Source organism: Mirounga leonina, unplaced genomic scaffold, assembly GCF_011800145.1.
Source record: "Mirounga leonina isolate KUSES-001 unplaced genomic scaffold, KU_Mleo_1.0 Mir_260, whole genome shotgun sequence".
Classification (NCBI taxonomy): Eukaryota; Metazoa; Chordata; class Mammalia; order Carnivora; family Phocidae; genus Mirounga; species Mirounga leonina.
In genome coordinates this window covers 3,837,807-3,856,029 of record NW_023270642.1, presented here as the reverse complement: position 1 = coordinate 3,856,029, position 18,223 = coordinate 3,837,807, and the positions used below count along the sequence as shown (strand labels likewise).

At 36.6% G+C, this 18,223-nt stretch overlaps 1 pseudogene; it reads left to right on the top strand.

Annotated features, from left to right (window-relative positions):
- Positions 1–4,757: 4,757 nt before the first annotated feature.
- Positions 4,758–5,328, top strand: LOC118026612 (annotated as a pseudogene).
- Positions 5,329–18,223: the final 12,895 nt, after the last annotated feature.

Sequence of the window (18,223 nt, the reverse complement as noted above, 5' to 3'; positions counted from 1 at the left end):
AATCAATGTGATAGAACACATTAATAAGAGGAGACAGAAGAATTGAGTCCTCTCAATTGATGCAGAAAAAGCATTTGACAAAAAATAGCATCTTTTCCTGATTAAAACATTTCAGAGTATAGGGATAGAGGGAACATTCCTCAATCCCATAAAATCCTTCTATGAAAAACCCACAGAGAATATCATTCTCAATGGGGAAAAGCTGAGAGTCTTTCCATTAGGATCAGGAACACGACAAGGATGTCTACTGTCGCCACTTGTTCAACATAGTACTAGAAGTCCTAGCAAAAGCAATTAGACAACAAAAAGAAATAAAATATATTCAAATTGGCAAAGAAGAAGTCAAACTCTCTCTCTTCACACATAACATGATACTTGATGTGGAAAACCCAAAAGACTCCACCCCCAAATTACTAGAACTCATACAGCAATCCAGTAATGTGGCAGGATACAAAATCAATGCACAGAAATCAGTTGCTTTCTTATACACTAACAATGTAACTATGGAAAGAGAAATTAGAGAATTGATTCCATTTACAATAGCACCAAAAACCATAAGATACCTTGGAATAAACCTAACCAAAGAGGTAAAGGATCTATACTCTAGGAACCACAGAACACTTATGAAAGAAATTGAAGAAGACACAAAAAGATGGAAAAACATTCCATGCTCATGGATCAGAAGAATAAACATTGTTAAATGTCTATGCTGCCCAGAGCAATCTATACTTTCAATGCCATCCTGATCAAAATACCAACTGCATTGTTCAAAGTGCTGGAACAAACAATCCTAAAATTTGTATGGAATCAGAAAAGACCTCAAATCACCAAGGATGTTGAAAAAGCAAAACAAAGCTGGGGCATCACGTTGTTTGATTTCAAGCTATATTACAAAGCTGTGATCACCGAGAAAGCATGGCACTGGCACAAAAACAGACATATAGACCAATGGAACAGAATAGAGAGCCCAGATATGGACCCTCAACTCTATGGTCAAATAATCTTTGACAAAGCAGGAAAAAATATGCAATGGAAAAAAGACAGTCTCTTCAATAAATGGTGCTGGGAAAATTGGACAGCCACATGCAGAAGAATGAAACTGGACCATTCTCTAACACCATTCACAAAGATAAACTCAAAGTGGATGAAAGACCTCAATGTGAGACAGGAATCCATCAAAATCCTAGAGGAGAACATAGACAGTAATCGCTTTAACTTTGGCCACTGCGACCTCTTTCATGACACATCTCCCAAGGCAAGTGAAACAAAAGCAAAAATGAACTTTTGGGACTTCATCAAGATAAAAAGCTTCTGCACAGCAAAGGAAACAGTCAACAAAACAAGGAGGCAACCCACAGAATGGGAGAAGATCTTTGCAAATGACACTATAGACAAATGGTTGATATCTAAGATCTATAAAGAACTTTTCAAACTCAACATCCCCCCCAAAATAATCAAGTCAAATTAAAAATGGGCAGGGCGCCTGGGTGGCTCAGTTGGTTAAGCAACTGCCTTTGGCTCAGGTCATGATCCTGGAGTCCCTGGATCGAGTCCCACATCGGGCTCCCTGCTCAGCAGGGAGTCTGCTTCTCCCTCTGACCCTAACCCCTTTCATGTGCTCTCTCTCATTCTCTCTCTCTCAAATAAATAAATAAAATCTTTTAAAAAATTAAAAATGGGCAGAAAACATAAACAGACAATTCTCTGAAGAAGACATACAAATGGCTAACAGACACATGATAAAATGTTCATCATCTTAGCCATCAGGGAAATTCAAATCAAAACCACATTGAGATACCACCTTACACCAGTTAGAATGGCAAAAATTGATAAGGCAAGAAACAACAAATGTTGGAGCGGTTGTGGAGGAAGGGGAACCCTCTTACATTATTGGTGGGAATGCAAGTTGGTACAGCCACTTTGGAAAACAGTGTGGAGATGCCTCAAAAAATTAAAAATAGAGCTACCCTATGACCCAGCAATTGCACTCCTGGGTATCTACCCCAAAGACACAGATGTAGTGAAAAGAATGGTCACATGCACCCCAGTGTTCATAGCAGCAATGTCTGCAATAGCCAAACTGTGGAAAGAGCAGAGATGCCCTTCAAGAGATGAATGGATAAAGAAGATGTGGTCCATATATACAATGGAATATTACTCAACCATCAGAAAAGATGAATACCCAACTTTTGCATCAACATGAATGGGACTAGAAGAGATTATGCTAAGTGAAATAAATCAAGCAGAAAAGGTCAATTATCATATGGTTTTACTTAGTTTGGGAACATAAGGAATAACATGGAGGACATTAGGAGAAAGAAGGGAAAAATGAATGGGCGGAAATCAGAGGGGGGGGATGAACCATGAGAGACTATGGACTCCAAGAAACAAAGTGAGAGTTTTAGAGGGGAGAGGGGTGGGAGGATGTGTTAGCCTGGTGGTGGCTATTAAGGAGGGCATGTACTGCATGGAGCACTGGATGTTATATGCAAACAATGAATCATAGAACACTACATCAAAACCTAATGATGTACTGTATGGTGACTGACATAACATAATAAAAAAATAAAAAATAAAGTAAAGTGCCAGACCTGGCTTGTGCACACACACAAAATATGGGACTAATAATCTACTCACAAATTTATAGTAATAAGTAAATGAAAAATACTAGCATGATAGTACAAACTTCATAAATATTAGTTGCATTCTCCCTTGACCCACTGTCGAACACACTGTAGTCATGTAACATTTTATTATATTCTTCTCTCCATGAAGATAGACTTTTTGTAATTTTAATGTTCCTTAATAGCAACTAAGACTTCAGAGTGTAAATGCCTCAATTTCTGGTATCTTATCCTATGGCTTATCTTCTTCTTATCATCCTTGCTTTTCAGAAAGAACAAGTCAAACAAACAATAGGTTTCTCAGTGTTACCCAAATATTTAGTGAAATCATGTGATTGTGTAGAAAAATAGCTGGATTTAGAGTCTGAAGTCTAAAATTCAAGAACCATATCTTGATTCCCTAAGTCTTAGTCTTCTTGTCTTTAAAATGGAAATAGTACTTTTCCTATCTTCCCTGGAGAGTATGAAATTACATCCTTTCACATAAAAACATTTCAATATATCTCAAACAGTGTATACGTATAAAATTATGAAATTTACATTTCAGAGCAAATCACACTTAAGTTAGCCAATGAAGCTGTCACACTCGAGCAATAGTGAAGATGAATGGAATACAGGGACTCCCTCTACCCTCTATCACATAAATTTCTGATCCCTGAAAGCCCTAACATGGAACTATATAGGCAAGAAGCAAAAAAGGCAGGGAATGTTGATTTTTAATACCAACAACTATGACAAAAATGACAATGTTTAATACATATGACTCAAGCAGTGACAACATGAAAGAAAGGTGGGTGTTATGGCTACCTCTAGGCTGTCATTTGGAGGCAGGGTGATGAACTATTTTTCAGAAATATATATGTAGAAGGTAAAAAATATTAAAATTCAAAGTGATTTGTTTGCATTAGCCTATTAATTCAATTATATAGTAGCTGACTATTAAAAAATCCCAGTAATAATCTTCCCTCTTTGTCACAGAAAGTATGATAATTATTAATAAGTGTGGCTGCAACAGGTACTCAGTAGCAAAGAAGGCACTTGTAGTGATGACATCTGGACAGGAAAGGAAGTTTTTTTATTGATTCTAAGCCATTGTCTTTCTCTTTTATAGCAACCATCTGGATAACAGCAGTGCTCATGTGTCACAAATCCTTTTCTTTTCATCCATGGCATTAAGGCTAGAGAAAACACACATACACACACACACACACACACACAGAGTTCTCTTTGAGTAGTTCTTTGGCAGGACATGGTAAGAAATGCTCACAGGAGGGTAGAGGAGGTAGAAAAAGACACTCTGTAAGAATTTCTATTTCAGACAAGAGTGCCAGCCCATCAGGCTTGATGTGTTTGTGTACATGAGAACCAGAGTTTTGCTGAGGCATAAAGAAAAAGATAGCAATATTTTTTCAGCTCCGGTGAGTCAAAAGTCAGCTTAAGAGCATAGAAGTAGTGCCAATTATATTTTTAGAAAATTTCTTTGATGATCCAACTCTTTTGTATTATTAAGGAAAATCAAGTGTTTGGGAGGTGGTTTAGAGAGAAGGGAGAGGCTAGATATTAACCTTAAAAGTAATGTTTTTTATTTTAATTCCAATTAGTTAACATATGGTGTTATATTGGTTTCAGGTGTACAATATAGTAATTTAATACTTCCATATATCACCCGGTGCTCTTCACAAAAGTTCACTCTTTAGCCCCCATCACCTATTGAACCCATCCCTCCACCAATGTCCCCTCTGATAACCATCAGTTTGTTCTCTATAGTTAAGGAAATTTCATCATTTTGATACATATTTGATTTCTTTAAATAAGCCTCAATCAACCAATAAAGATGTGCCATCCTTTCTATGTTTCTTCTGCAATTGGAAATGAAATGTTATCTATTCATTCAACATCAAAATAAAAATTAAAAGTTTGAAGTCAAATACCAACCTGAAAGATAGAAAAGCTACTTTATATATCTTAATAGTGGGAAAATACTTTCACAAACAACATGTTTTCCTGTGTTGAATTATTTCAAAGTTAAATTTATGGACCATTCATACATTCTAAAAGTGCAGGGTCACTCAAATGTCTAAGTATATCAAATTACTTCACTCTTCCCATAAGCAGCCTTAGGTGATCTCAAAAATGGCTCGCTATTCACTTGACCCAGAAAACCCTACAAAATCATGCATATCAAGAGATTCAAATCTTCATGTTCACTCTAAGAGCACCTGTGAAACTACCCAGGCCATCAAGGGTATGAATATCAGAAAAACCACCAAGGATCAGAAAGATGTCACTTTGCAGAAGCCATGTGTGCCATTCCGTCACTCCTGCAGTGGAGTTGGTATGTGTGCCTAGGCCAAACAGTGGGGCTGCACACAGGGCTGGTGGCCCAAAAACAGTGCTGAATTTTTACTGTACATGCTTAAAAATGCAGAGTGTAATGCTGAACTTAAAGGTTTAGATGTAGATTCTCTGGTCATGGAGCACATCCAGATGAACAAAGCCCCCAAGATGCAGCATAGAACTTACAGGGGTCATGGTCAGATTAACTCATACATGAGCTCTCCCTGCCACATTGAGATGATCCCTACTGGAAAAAGAGCGGATTATTCCTAAACCAGAAGAGGAGGTTGCACAGAAGAAAAAGGTATCCCAGAAGAAACTGAAGAAACAAATCCTATGGTCCTGGAGTAAAATCTACATGAAATAAAAGCAAATAAAAGGGGAAATAAGTGTATCATATGATTTCAGGAATTCAGACATGGCAGTTCTTATTAATGCATTAATTATATAATTGACAAGTTTATCAAATAAAAAAAATCAGCATATTTGCCTATATTTTAAAATGTATCTTAAGTTATTTGCTGGTAATTATACCATTTGAAGTAGAAAAGTGTAGAAACGTGTGTTGAAGATTTTGGAACAAAAAGCCAACACCACTTTGTATATTTACCAAAAGAGATAGCAGTTTAGGATATCAGCTTTCTGGCTTCAACTGTAGAGGAAAAACAAAACAAAACAAAAACAAACAAACAAACAAAACATATATTGCTTGAAAGGCAAATAGTCCTTGTTCTGCTATTAGCTGAACATAAGATTTTATGCAAATTGCCTCAGTTTCCTTGCCCGCCAATTTAATATCCCTATACCTGTTCTACCTTCCTTGAATAATACATCTGAAAACAAGTTGGAAAGGTATATAAAAGTGCACTGAAAAATAAAATATTCCATTAGTAGATTGGAATAAGTTCTATCATTACTATTTGGTTTTTAATGACTCATATGGATCATGCTTACAGTGGCTTCACTAGCAGATTTGTAACATTTTTCCTGGTTCTAAGCCCATTTTCACTTGGATTCTTTATAGTCTAGGTTTTCATGGAGTAGACATTCTGACTCTAGGTGAAGTGAGATGTGAATTTGGATTTTGAGCAGTTTTCCACAGAAGATAATTGAACTTTCCCAAACATCAGCCCAGTTCTTTAAAGTAAATGATATTTCTCCTGCAATTAGATTCAATCACCTTAATAAGCAACAAAAGAATTGTAAGATAACATTGCATCAAGAATGGACCTAAAAAAAAGGGTGGGGGCACCTTGGTGGTTCAGTCGGTTAAGCGACTGCCTTCGGTTCAGGTCATGATCCCAGGGTCCTGGGATTGAGCACTGCATCAGGGTCTCCACTCAGCTGGGAGTCTGCCTCTCCCTCTCCCTTTGTGATCTCTCTCACTTTCACTCTCTCTCAAATAAATAAATAAAATCTTAAAAAAAAGAGTGGACCTAACTCTTGATTTTCTCAAACAGGTGACAAAATTTGTCATAAAAGGTCATTTTGTAAGATATTCAGTCAAAGAAATAACAAAACCAGGCCACCTTGGGCCAGTTAAAGACCTGATAATATTTGGGGAATATATACAAGGAGAAAATGAGTCAGCTCAACAAAATGAAGCTACATGAGACATCGTAAAAACTAGGATTTTTAATTTTTTCTTCATGTAGCTCTCTTTATTCATGTGGGTAATGTCCCTTCATCCCTTCTCAACTTTCCATTATGGTTGACCTTTTGATGGTGAGCAATGTCTTTGCATTAGGTGAGCCAACAAGTTGAGGATAAGAAATATTTGAGACCTTGGCAGGAATTGTATAGTAGGGAGGTGTGGCTGGGAATGAGAGAGGATTAAATTACCCAGACTCTCCACTTCCTTCACTGAGGTTCTGGTACTCTCCTTTGACCCTACTCCTCATGGAAAAATTCACTACTGCAAAAATTGTGAGAAGAGCCACAAATGGATATAAGCACTCTGCAGACCCCAGACTACATTTCAGGGATATATTAACCAAATTAATCTTTCCATGTTGTTGAGGTATTTTATATAACAGTGGGTGTTCCAGGACCAGAGACAACACAGCATGGAAGGTATTAACATTCTTCTCTTTAGGGTTTGCTTTTTCTACTCAAAGGAAGAAAAATAATTCATTCTAACAAATATTTCAGGCTCTCAGAACAAGCTATTTCAGAATTTGTTCATTGAACAGATTTACAGGTCTATAAAAGCCATTCAGAGCAATTAAAATAATTTTGCCCTCCATTTTATTAACTTCCAACTTGGGTTTTCCCTGTCAGTTGTAATCTAACAACAAAATCTGTATGTTTTCCCTAAACAGACGCTTTATTCTACCACAATTGTAATCAATAATAGTTTGAAACACATTATTATGATGTTATTATCAATTTCCAAATAGAACATGATCACTTTAAGAGTAAGCAATATATTTTTTTAAGATTTTATTTATTTATTTGAGAGAGAGAGAGTATGAGCAGGTGGAGGTGCAGAAGGAAAAGAAGACTCCCCATTGTGTGTGGAACATGCTGTGGGACTCCATGTGGGGCTCAGTGGGGGCTCAACTGGGTCTCCATGTGGGGCTTGAAGGTGGCTTCACTTGGGGCTTGATGCTGGGTTCCATGTGGAGCTCCACACAGGGCTCAATCCCAGGACACTGAAATCATGACCTGAGCCAAAGTCAGATGCTTAACTGACTGAGCCACCCAGGCACCCCAAGAGTAAGTGATATTTTTTATTGTATTTTTGTATTGTTCATGGTATTCTTAACACTAGTATGACAATAAAAGCTGAATCAATGTTTGTTGATAAATGAATAAACCCTTAAAAGATGTGATGAATATTTACTACACATAAGGCAATATACCAGGTGCCCACAGAAGAGATATACTTAAATCTTTATATTCAGTATTTTTATCTATGAAATAAGGATGTTTGAACATATTGTAGCTACCATGCAGGGTTGGTCTGAAAACTTCAAGAGAAACCGAAAAGAAGTTCATTGAAAAATAAAGTGTTTTAAAATAAAATGTTTCACTGTTAAGCAACTATGCAACCATGTTATGAATCATACATTCATGACCTCCAAAATCTAATTTCATATGTCAAAGTCAGTTCCCATGGATGCTAGTCCTTTCCCAGAAAGTACTTTGTTAAAGAGGTTTTAATCTGTTTTCTGTCCTTATCTGTATCTATATCAATTTATTCTAAAGGGCAAGTATACAACTGAGCTACTTGCCCATTAAATCATTTGGAAATGGAAGATAGTCTACATAGACAAATTTATAAAGCAAAATAATGGTTACCAAATGTGGTACCATAAGAGTCTCAGGAAATGTGAAAATAAGATAGGATAGGAAATGTCAAAACAAGTAACCAGTTGAAACAAAGAGCACCTTAAAATAATACAAGAAAAAAGAAGTAATATGATATGACATTGTAATAGAAAGAGCTTAGAAAGAAAGGTAAGAAAATAATTAGATGGCAAAAGTATAAGAAAACTAAACAATATTTTATTTCTTACAGAAGTAATTTACTTAATAATTTAACAATAGCCCAATATATGCCCCCAATTTGTCTTGGCTCAAGAGAAACACTGGCAAACATGACAATCCTTATCCTCCTGGAGATTAAAATCTATTGAGGGAGGCAATTAAGTAGAATAACAATAGCATTTCCCCCACTCAGGTCATGCTCCAAACTCTGTTAGCATTTATCTCCTCCGCTGGTTGAAGACAGGATGAAGGATGAAAGAAATCAGTCCACAGTGAAGGAGAAACTCAAGAGTTAAGTAGGCCAATGAAATAGTTAGCAAAACCTAGAGATAATTGATAGAGAAACTTAAATAAGTAAAACTCATCAGTATATCCATGTTGAGGAACAAGAAAGAAACACTTCTGCAGCTTTCATTTTCAGGCTTCTTGAAAGCAGTCATTAGTATTATTTTAGTCTTGTTTTTTAAGGAAAAACACTGGTGCCCAAGGTCATAACCTTTAGAGGGCAGTAGTTCACTAGTGTCCGCTGGAGATGAGAATGGTTTGCAGAGCTGTGATTAAAATAAAATGTGTTGAAATTTTTACATGGGTCATTCAAAAAGTGACTTTTTCTCCAGACACAACTGGGTTAAGTGTTTTTCTGGTGCCTACTTTTCATTATAATGATGCCTCAGGGAATCTATGAAGGAAAGAAATTTAATCTGGCTAAGAGTTAGGGTGCTGCCAGAAGAGCTTAAAATTCTTTAGCACTTTTTTCCCCCAAGAAGGAAACAATAGACTTAAGTGTTTTAAAAAATGTGCTGACTTCTATCAGGATTTTAAAACAAACTGATAGGAAGGTTACAGTCTGCATACGCTGCCTGCTGGATATATAGAGGAAATTGTCCCCTAGCTTTATGCTCAGTCACTTTTTCTAAACTGGATTCAGTTCAAGGTGACAGATTCCTCTTGGTCCCCTCTGAATGGTTGCACAGCTGAGATGAGAGGTGTTGTACTCACCATGTCCTCAACACTTCAGGACCTCCACAGAAGTCTCACTTACCCTCATGGATTTAGCTGAAAAGAACTCCATAAAGTTGTACTGACCAAGAGTCTTTGGCTCTGAACTAGCAAGAAAATACTTCCTAATTTTTTTTTTTTTAAGATTTTATTTATTTATTTGACAGAGAGAGACACAGCAAGAGAGGGAACACAAGCAGGGGGAGTGGGAGAGGGAGAAGAAGGCTCCCCATAGAGCAGAGAGCCCGAGGTGGGGCTTGATCCCAGGATACTGGGATCATGACCTGAGCGGAAGGCAGACACTTAACAACTGAGCCACCCAGGCACCTTTTTTTTTTTTTTTTAATTTTCAAGCTAAGCTCAAGAGAACCTTGAATCCTCAAGAGGTCTTCCAATATTTTTTATTTGTTCTGAGTGCAGAATAACAGCTTGAAGTAAAGGTGGGTTCCTCTTCTCACTGGAGTATATGGCATATCATACTTTAGAGGAAGGATCTAAGCAGAGTTGTCACATGTCCTGTAAAATTATATGAATAATTAAAACTTTTCTTTGACTGGGCATGCAATGCCTTTCTGGTAAAGTGGCAGAAACTAATGGGAAAATCTACTCAGAAGATTCTGGAGTCGGGATGCCTGGGTGGCTCAGTCAGTTGAGAGTCTGCTTTTGGCTCATATCATGATCCCAGGGTCCTAGGATAGAGGCCCAGCTTGGCAGGGAGCCTGCTTCTCCCTTTGCCTGCTGCTTGTGCTCACTCTTTCTCTCTCTCTCTGACAAATAAATGAATAATTTTTTTTTAAAAAAGAGCATATATTGATGAGGGCATCCTTTAGAAAAAAAGAAGATTCTGGAGTCATTTGGCTACTGACAATGTTACTTGCTTTAAAAAAAGGAAAGGAGTAAGGGTATAGGGGTGGGGCAGTAGTTGGGGTGGGGATTGTAAATTGTTCCTGCTCAAAACCAAACTGGTATTAGGGAAATGCATATCAAAGTGACAATGAGATACAACTTCACATTCATTAAGATTGCTATTAATAATGATAATAAAAACAGAAAATAACAAGGGCTGGTGAGGATGTGGATGAATTGGAATCCTGTACATTACCGGTGAGGATGTAAAATGGTTCAAATACTATGGAAAATAGTATGGCAGTTCTTCAAAACATAAATACAGACTTGTCATATATTCTAGGAATTCTACTTCTGGATACATACCCCCCAAAATTGAAAGCCTTAGAAGGAAGAGAATCCTGGCACATACTACAACATGGATGAGCCTTGAAAATATTATACCAAGTGATATAAACTGGACACAAAAGGACAAATATTTTATGATTCCATTTATATGAGGTACCTACAGCAGTCAGATTTATAGGGACTGGAGGCAAGGGAGTTGTTTAATGAGCAGGGTTCCAGTTTGGGGAGATTAAAAGTTCTGGAGGTGCATGGTGATGATGATTGAAACATAATGTGAATATACTTAAGGACACTGGCTTTACACCCAAAAATGGTTAAATGGTAAATTATGTTTTTATGCGATATATTTTGTCACCAAAGGAAAAAAAAAGGTAGCTCACAAATCACAGAGGCAGCCTCCACTGTCATTTTTAAAAAAATGTCACCCATAGGAATCTTCAATTACAATGCTGACACATGCATTATCTTCCACTAATGGCAAAACTGTGCAAAAGCCCAACGTGGGGCACTTACGAAAAATGAGTCTATGAAGGTTATTTAATATTATTCATGTGTACATAAGCAAGAGTTTCTCTGGGGTCTGTTCCCAAGAGTTCAGTTGCTACTTGGAGAGTATATCTTCAAATTTACTAAATAATAACAATTTCCCAAGACACTGATGTGTTTGAGTATTACAAGCAATAATGAGAGTTATTTTATATCCTGGTTAATATCAGTAGTATGTTATTGTGTATTATAGGGTTTAAATTTGCATTTTTTTCTGATTAGTAGATTTATTACATATATATGACACACATGCATATGTCATATATATGTATATGTGTGTACCATAAATAAATATATGATTGGTAATGATAAGTAATCATATAATGATTAGTGAGTTGAGCATCTTTTATGTACATGTGAGCCATTTGTATGTCTTCCTTGAAAAAATATCTATTCAGGTCCTCTGCCCATTTTTAAATCAGATTTTTTTATATTGTGTTATATGAGTTCCTTATATATTTGTATATTAACCCCTTATCCAATAAAGGCTTACAGATATTTTCTCCTATTCCATAGGTTGCCTTTTTATTTTGTTGATTGCTTCTTTTGCTGTGCAGAAACTTCTTTGATGTATCCAACTTGTTTGTTTTTGCTTTTGTTTCTTATACTTCTGCTGTCATATCCAAAAAGATATTGCCAAAACTAAGGTCAAAAGATTTTCCGCTATGTTTTCTTCTAGGATTTTTACAGTTTCAGGTCTTATGATTACTTCTTTAATCCATCTTGACTTAATTTTTATGAGTTATGTAAGAGGGTTTGTTTCATTCTTCTGCATGTGAATATCTAGTGTTTCCACAAACATTTATTAAAGAAGCTACACTTTCTCTATTGAGTATTCTTGAGTACTAAAATATTAGTTGACTATATATATATATATGCAAATTTATTTCTGGGCTTTCAATTCCGCTCCATTGGACTACATGTCTGTTTTTATGCCAATACAATACTGTTTTAATTACTATAGCTTTGTAATAAAGTTTGAGATTAGGAAATGTGATACCAATCCTGCTATTCCTGATTTTTGCAGAGCTAAGATAGCAGTGTAGTAGGAGGACCCTAGGCTTGCCATGTTCCAAGAACAGAGCTAGATAACGATCAAGTCATTCTGAATACTCAAGAAATTGACCTGAAGACTGATAGAACAAATTGTACAACTAGAGGGACAGATAGAGGCCACTTATAGGAAGGTAGGAAGTGTGGAGACATGGTTTGGGGGAGAAACAGATCATGGATGCTGCAGGGGTGGTTTGTATGTCTTTTATTTCCTTTTCTTAACTGATAAATCTGGCTAGGACCTCCAGAAATTGAAGAAATTGAGGAGGAGAGGGGAGAGTAGGCAGTTTTTTTCCTCTACCTGATTTTAGAGGAAAAGTTTTCCATCTTTTACCATTAGTATACTGTTAGCTGTGGGCATGTTACATATGTCCTTAATTATGTTGAGGTAATTTCCTTCCTTATGGAATTTGTTGAAAGTTTTTATCATGGGGCACGTGGGTGGCTCAGTCTTTAAGCGTCTGCCTGTGGCTCAGGTCAAAATCTCAGAGTCCTGGGATCGAGCCCCGCATCAGGTTCCCTGCTCCGTGGGAAGCCTGCTTCTCCCTCTCCCACTCCCCATGCTTGTGTTCCCTCTCTTGCTGTGTCTCTCTCTGTCAAAAAAAAAAGTTTTTATCATGATACAGCAGAAATTAATGATATAGAAATTTAAAAAAACAGTGGAACACATCAATGAAACTAGGAGCTCATTTTTTGAAAGAATTAACAAAATTGATAAACCCTTAGCCAGACTTATTAAAAAGAAAAGAGAAAACAACCCAGTAAATAAAATCATGAATGAAAAAGGAGAGATCACAACCAACACCAAAGAAATATAATTATAGAATATTATGAGCAATTATATACTAACAAATCAGGCAATCTGGAAGAAATGGATACATTCCTAGAAGTATATAAACTAACAAAACAGAAACAGGAAGAAATAGAGAATCTGAACAGACCCATAACTACAAAGAAATTGAATCAGTAATCAAAAATCTCCCAACAAACAAAAGTACAGGGCTGGATGGCTTCCCAGGGAAATTCTACCAAACATTTAAAGAAGAGTTGATATCTACTTTCTCAAACTATTTCAAAAACTAGAAATGGAAGGAAAATTTCCAAACTCATTCCATGAGGTCAGCATTACCTTGATCCCCAAACCAAAGACTCCACTAAAAACGAGAATTAGAAACTAATAGCCTTGATGAACATGGATGCAAAAATTCTCACCAAGATACCAGCTAATAGGATCCAATAGTATATTAAAAGGATTATTTACCACGACCAAGTGGGATTTATTACTGGGCTTCAAGGGTGGTTCTACATATGCAAATCAATCAACATCATATACAACATTAATTAAAGAAAGGATAAGAATGAAATGATCCTGGGGCACCTGGGTGGCTCAGTAGGTTAAGTGTCTGCCTTTGGGCCTGGTCATGATCCCTGGGTCCTGGGATCGAGCCCCACATCAGTCTCCCTGGTCAGCAGGAGCCTGCTTCTCCCTCTTCTCCCTACTCATGCTTTCATCTTGCTGTCTCAGTCTCTCTTCCTCAAATAAATAAATGAAATCTTAAAAAAATATAATGAAATGATCTTCACAATAGATGCAGAGAAAGCATTTGACAAAATACAGTATCCTTTCTTGATAAAAACCCTCAAGAAAGTAAGGATAGGAGGAACATATCTCAACATCATAAAGGCCATATATGAAAGACCCACATCTAATATCATCCTCAATGGGGAAAAACAGAGCTTTTCCGCTAAGGTCAGGAACATGATGGGAATGTCCACTCTCACCACTGTTGTTCAACATAGTACTGGAAATCCTAGCCTCAACAGTCACATAACAAAAAGAAATAAAATGCATCCAGATCAGCAAGTAAGAAGTCAAACTTTCACTCTTTGCAGACAACATGATCCTTTATATAGGAAACCCACAAGACTCCACCAAAAAGTTGTTAAAACTGATACAGGAATTCAGCAAAGTTACAGGATATAGAATCAATGCACAGAAGTCTGTTGCATTTCTATACACCAATAATGAAGCAACAAAAAAAGAAATCAAAGAATTGATCCAATTTATAATTGCACCAAAAAACATAACATACCTAGGAATAAACCTAACCAAAGAGGTAAAAGATCTATATTCTGAAAACTATAGAACACTGATGAAAGAAATTGAGGAAGATACAAAGAAATGGAAAAACATTCCATGCTCATGTATTGGAAGAACAAATATTGTTAAAATGTGTATACTACCCAAAGCACTCCACACATTCAATGCAATCCCTATCAAAATAGCACCAGCATTTTTCACAGAGCTGGAACAAACATTTCTAAAACTTGTATGGAACCAGAAAAGACCCTGAATAGCCAAAGTAATGTTGAAAAAGAAAACCAAAGCTGGAGTCAACACAATTCCAGACTTCAAGCTGTATTACAAAGCCATAATCATCAAGACAGTATGGTACTAACACAAAAACAGAGACATAGATGAATGGAACAGAATAGGGAACCCAGAGGGAAGCAAACCATAAGAGACTCTTAACTATAGGAACAAACTGAGGGTTGCTGGAGGGAACGTGGGTGGGGTGATGGGGTAATTAGGTGATGGGCATTAAGAAGGGCACTTGATTTAATGAGCACTGGGTATTAGATGCTACTGATTAATCACTAAATTCTACCCCTGAAACTAATAATATGCTATATGTTAACTAACTTGAATTTAAATAAAGTCCAAAAATGTTTTTATCATGAAAGTATGTTGATTTTGTCAATTTTTTTCTGCATCTATTGAGATTACCATGTTTTTTATCTTTCAGTTATTAACGTAGTATATCACATATCAACTTTGCATCCCAGGATTAAGTTTTGGTTGATCATGGTGTATGATCTTTTAATGTGCTATTGGATTTGGTGTGCTAATATTTTATTAATAATTTTTGTATTTGTATTCATCAGGGATTTTGGTCTGTAGTTCTCTTTTTTGTAGTGATTTTATCTGGCTTTGGTATAGGGTAATGCTGGCCTCATTAAATAAGTTTGGGAGTGCTTACTCCTCTTTAATTTTTTGCAAGAGTTTGAAAAAGAGTCACATTAATTTTTATGTTTAGTATAATTCACAAGTGAAACCATGTGGGTATTGGACTTGTTTTTGTGTCAATGTTGTTGTTTTCTTATCCTTGTTTTGTTACCCTACATATGATCTTTCCTGAAGAATATTCCATGTGCACTTGAGAAGAATGTGTATTCTGCTTTTGAAAGGAATGTCCTATATATGTCTATTGGGTCCATTTGATCTAGGAGTGCACTGTAAGTCCATGTTTCATTATTAACTTTGTGTCTCAATAACCTATCCATTGTTGAAAACAGGATATTGAAGTCTCTTACTGTTATTGTATTTTTGTCCTTCTCTCTTCAAATCTGTTAGCATTTGCTTCAAATATTTAGATGCTCTGATGTTGGGTACATATGTATTCACAAGTATTATACCCTTCGGATTAATTGGCCTCTTTATCATTATATAATGACCTTCTTTTTCTCTGTAATAGTTTTTTTTTGTTGTTAAATTTTGTTTTGCTTTTACATGGAATATATTTTCCCATTCCTTCACTTTAAGCCTATGTGTACACTTGAAGCTGAAGTGCATCTCCTGTAGCAGCGTATAATTGGTTATTGTTATTTTATTTATTTAGCCACAGTATGACTTTTGATTAGACAATTTATTCCATTTACATTTACATAATTATCAATGGGTAGGGACTTACGGATGCCATTTTATTATTTTTTTCTGGCTGTTTTGTATTTTCCTTGTTCCCCTGTTTTTCTCTCTTGCTGTCTTGCTTTATGAATTTATAATGTTCTGTACTGGTATGCTTTGATACTCTTCTCTTTATCTACTATTTATCTACTGTTGGTTTTGCTTGGTTGTTACCATGAGGCTTACACAAAATATCTTACTGATATAGCAGTCTATTTTAAGCTGATAGCAACTTAACTTCACTGGCATATAAAACTCAACTCTTTTACTCCTCCCCTTCCACATTCTTTTTTTATATCACAATTTACCTTTTTTTATCTTGTGTATGCATGAACAAATTATTGCAGCTATGGGATTTTTAATACTTGGTCCTTTAACCTTTGTACTAGAGTTAAGGGATTAACACACCATCATACTTCAGTATTATAATATTCTGAATTTGACTCTACTGACTATTATCAGTATGTTTTATATTTTCATATGTTTTCATGTTACTAATTAGCATCCTTTTATTTCAGCCTAAAATGCTCGTTTTAGCATTTTTGTAAGGCTTAATGGTGATGAACTCCCTCAGATTTTTATCTGTTTGGGAAAGTCTTTAGTTTGCCTTCATTTGGACAACTTTGCTAGGTAAAGTATTCTTGATTGGTAGTTCATGAGCATTTGAGGAAATAGACACCTCTTTCAGTCTTTACAGGCTGGCTTTGGCAGGCAAGACCCCTTACCAATCTGCCTGGCCAAAGATTCTTGCAGGACTGTCCAATGTTGTCCATAGGTAGGCATGTTGCTGGACTTTGTAGGTAGGAAGGTCTGATGCTTACATCAGTAGGTAGGTAGGACTGATGTTATGTCCATAGGGACCAGCTTGGGTCCAGGGGGGCAAACCAGATGCCAAGGACCAGTGGGGTAAGGCATTCATCTAGATCAGTTGGGGCTGGCCTGGTGCTAGGGTGGGCCAAGAACCTGAGTCCATGGGAGCTCACTGGGATCCCAGCACTATGGGGGCTTGTCTAGTTCGGGGGCTGGCAAGGAGCCTCTATCGATGTTGGCCATTTCAATTCTTGGGCCAGTCCAGAAGCTGGGTTCATAGGAACCATTCTGGAGGCTTAGCTCTGTGAGGGCCAGTCTGGCACTTTGTCCAGCTAGGAGCTTGGGTTTCCAGGATCCACTCTGAGCCTAGAGCCAAAGGAGCTGCCTGGAGCCCTGGGAGCTGGCCAGAGCTGTGATGGCTGGGAGCCTGGGTTTGTGAGAACCTTTTAAGACCCTGGTGCCACAAAAGTCTTCTAAGGCTATGAATATTGACCAGGCTATTCAAGTTTTGTGCCAATTTTCTATTGAGCTATTTTGATTTTTGGTTGTAATCCTTTATAAATACTGGAATCCATTGTCAGTTTTATATAAAATTATTGTCTTCTCTGATTTGGTAGTTTGCCTTTTCACTTTCTTTATCATGACTTTTGATGAATAGAAGATTCTAAATTTAAACCTATAAATCTATCAATCTTCATAAATAGTGCTTTCTATGTAGTATCAAGAAATAATAATATTCTCTTAGCATATAGTAAAAGTTTTATTGTTTTTTTAAAATTTTATTTTACTATGTTATATTAATCACAATACATTACATCATTAGTTTTAGATGTAGTGTTCCATGATTCATTGTTTGCATATAACACCCAGTGCTCCATTCAATACGTGCCCTCTTTAATACCCATCACCAGGCTAACCCATCCCTCCACCCTCCTCCTCTCTAGAACCCTCAGTTTGTTTCTCAGAGTCCATAGTCTCTCATGGTTTGTCTCTCCTTCCTATTCCCCCCCTTCATTTTTCTCTTCCTACTATCTTCTTTCTTTTTTTTAACATATAATGAATTATTTGTTTCAGAGGTACAGGTCTGGGATTCAACAGTACTACACAATACACAGCGCTCACCAGAGCACATACCCTCCCCAATGTCTATCACCCAGCCACCCCATCCCTCCCACCCCACACCACTCCAGCAACCCTCACTTTGTTTCCTGAGATTAAGAATTCCTCATATCAGTGAGATCATATGATACATGTCTTTCTCTGATTGACTTATTTCGCTCAGCATAATACCCTCCAGTTCCATCCACATCGTTGCAAATGGCAAAATTTCATTCCTTTTGATGGCTACATAATATTTCATTTCATTGAATAAAAACATTCAATGAAATATTATGTAGCCATCAAAAGGAATGAAATCTTGCAT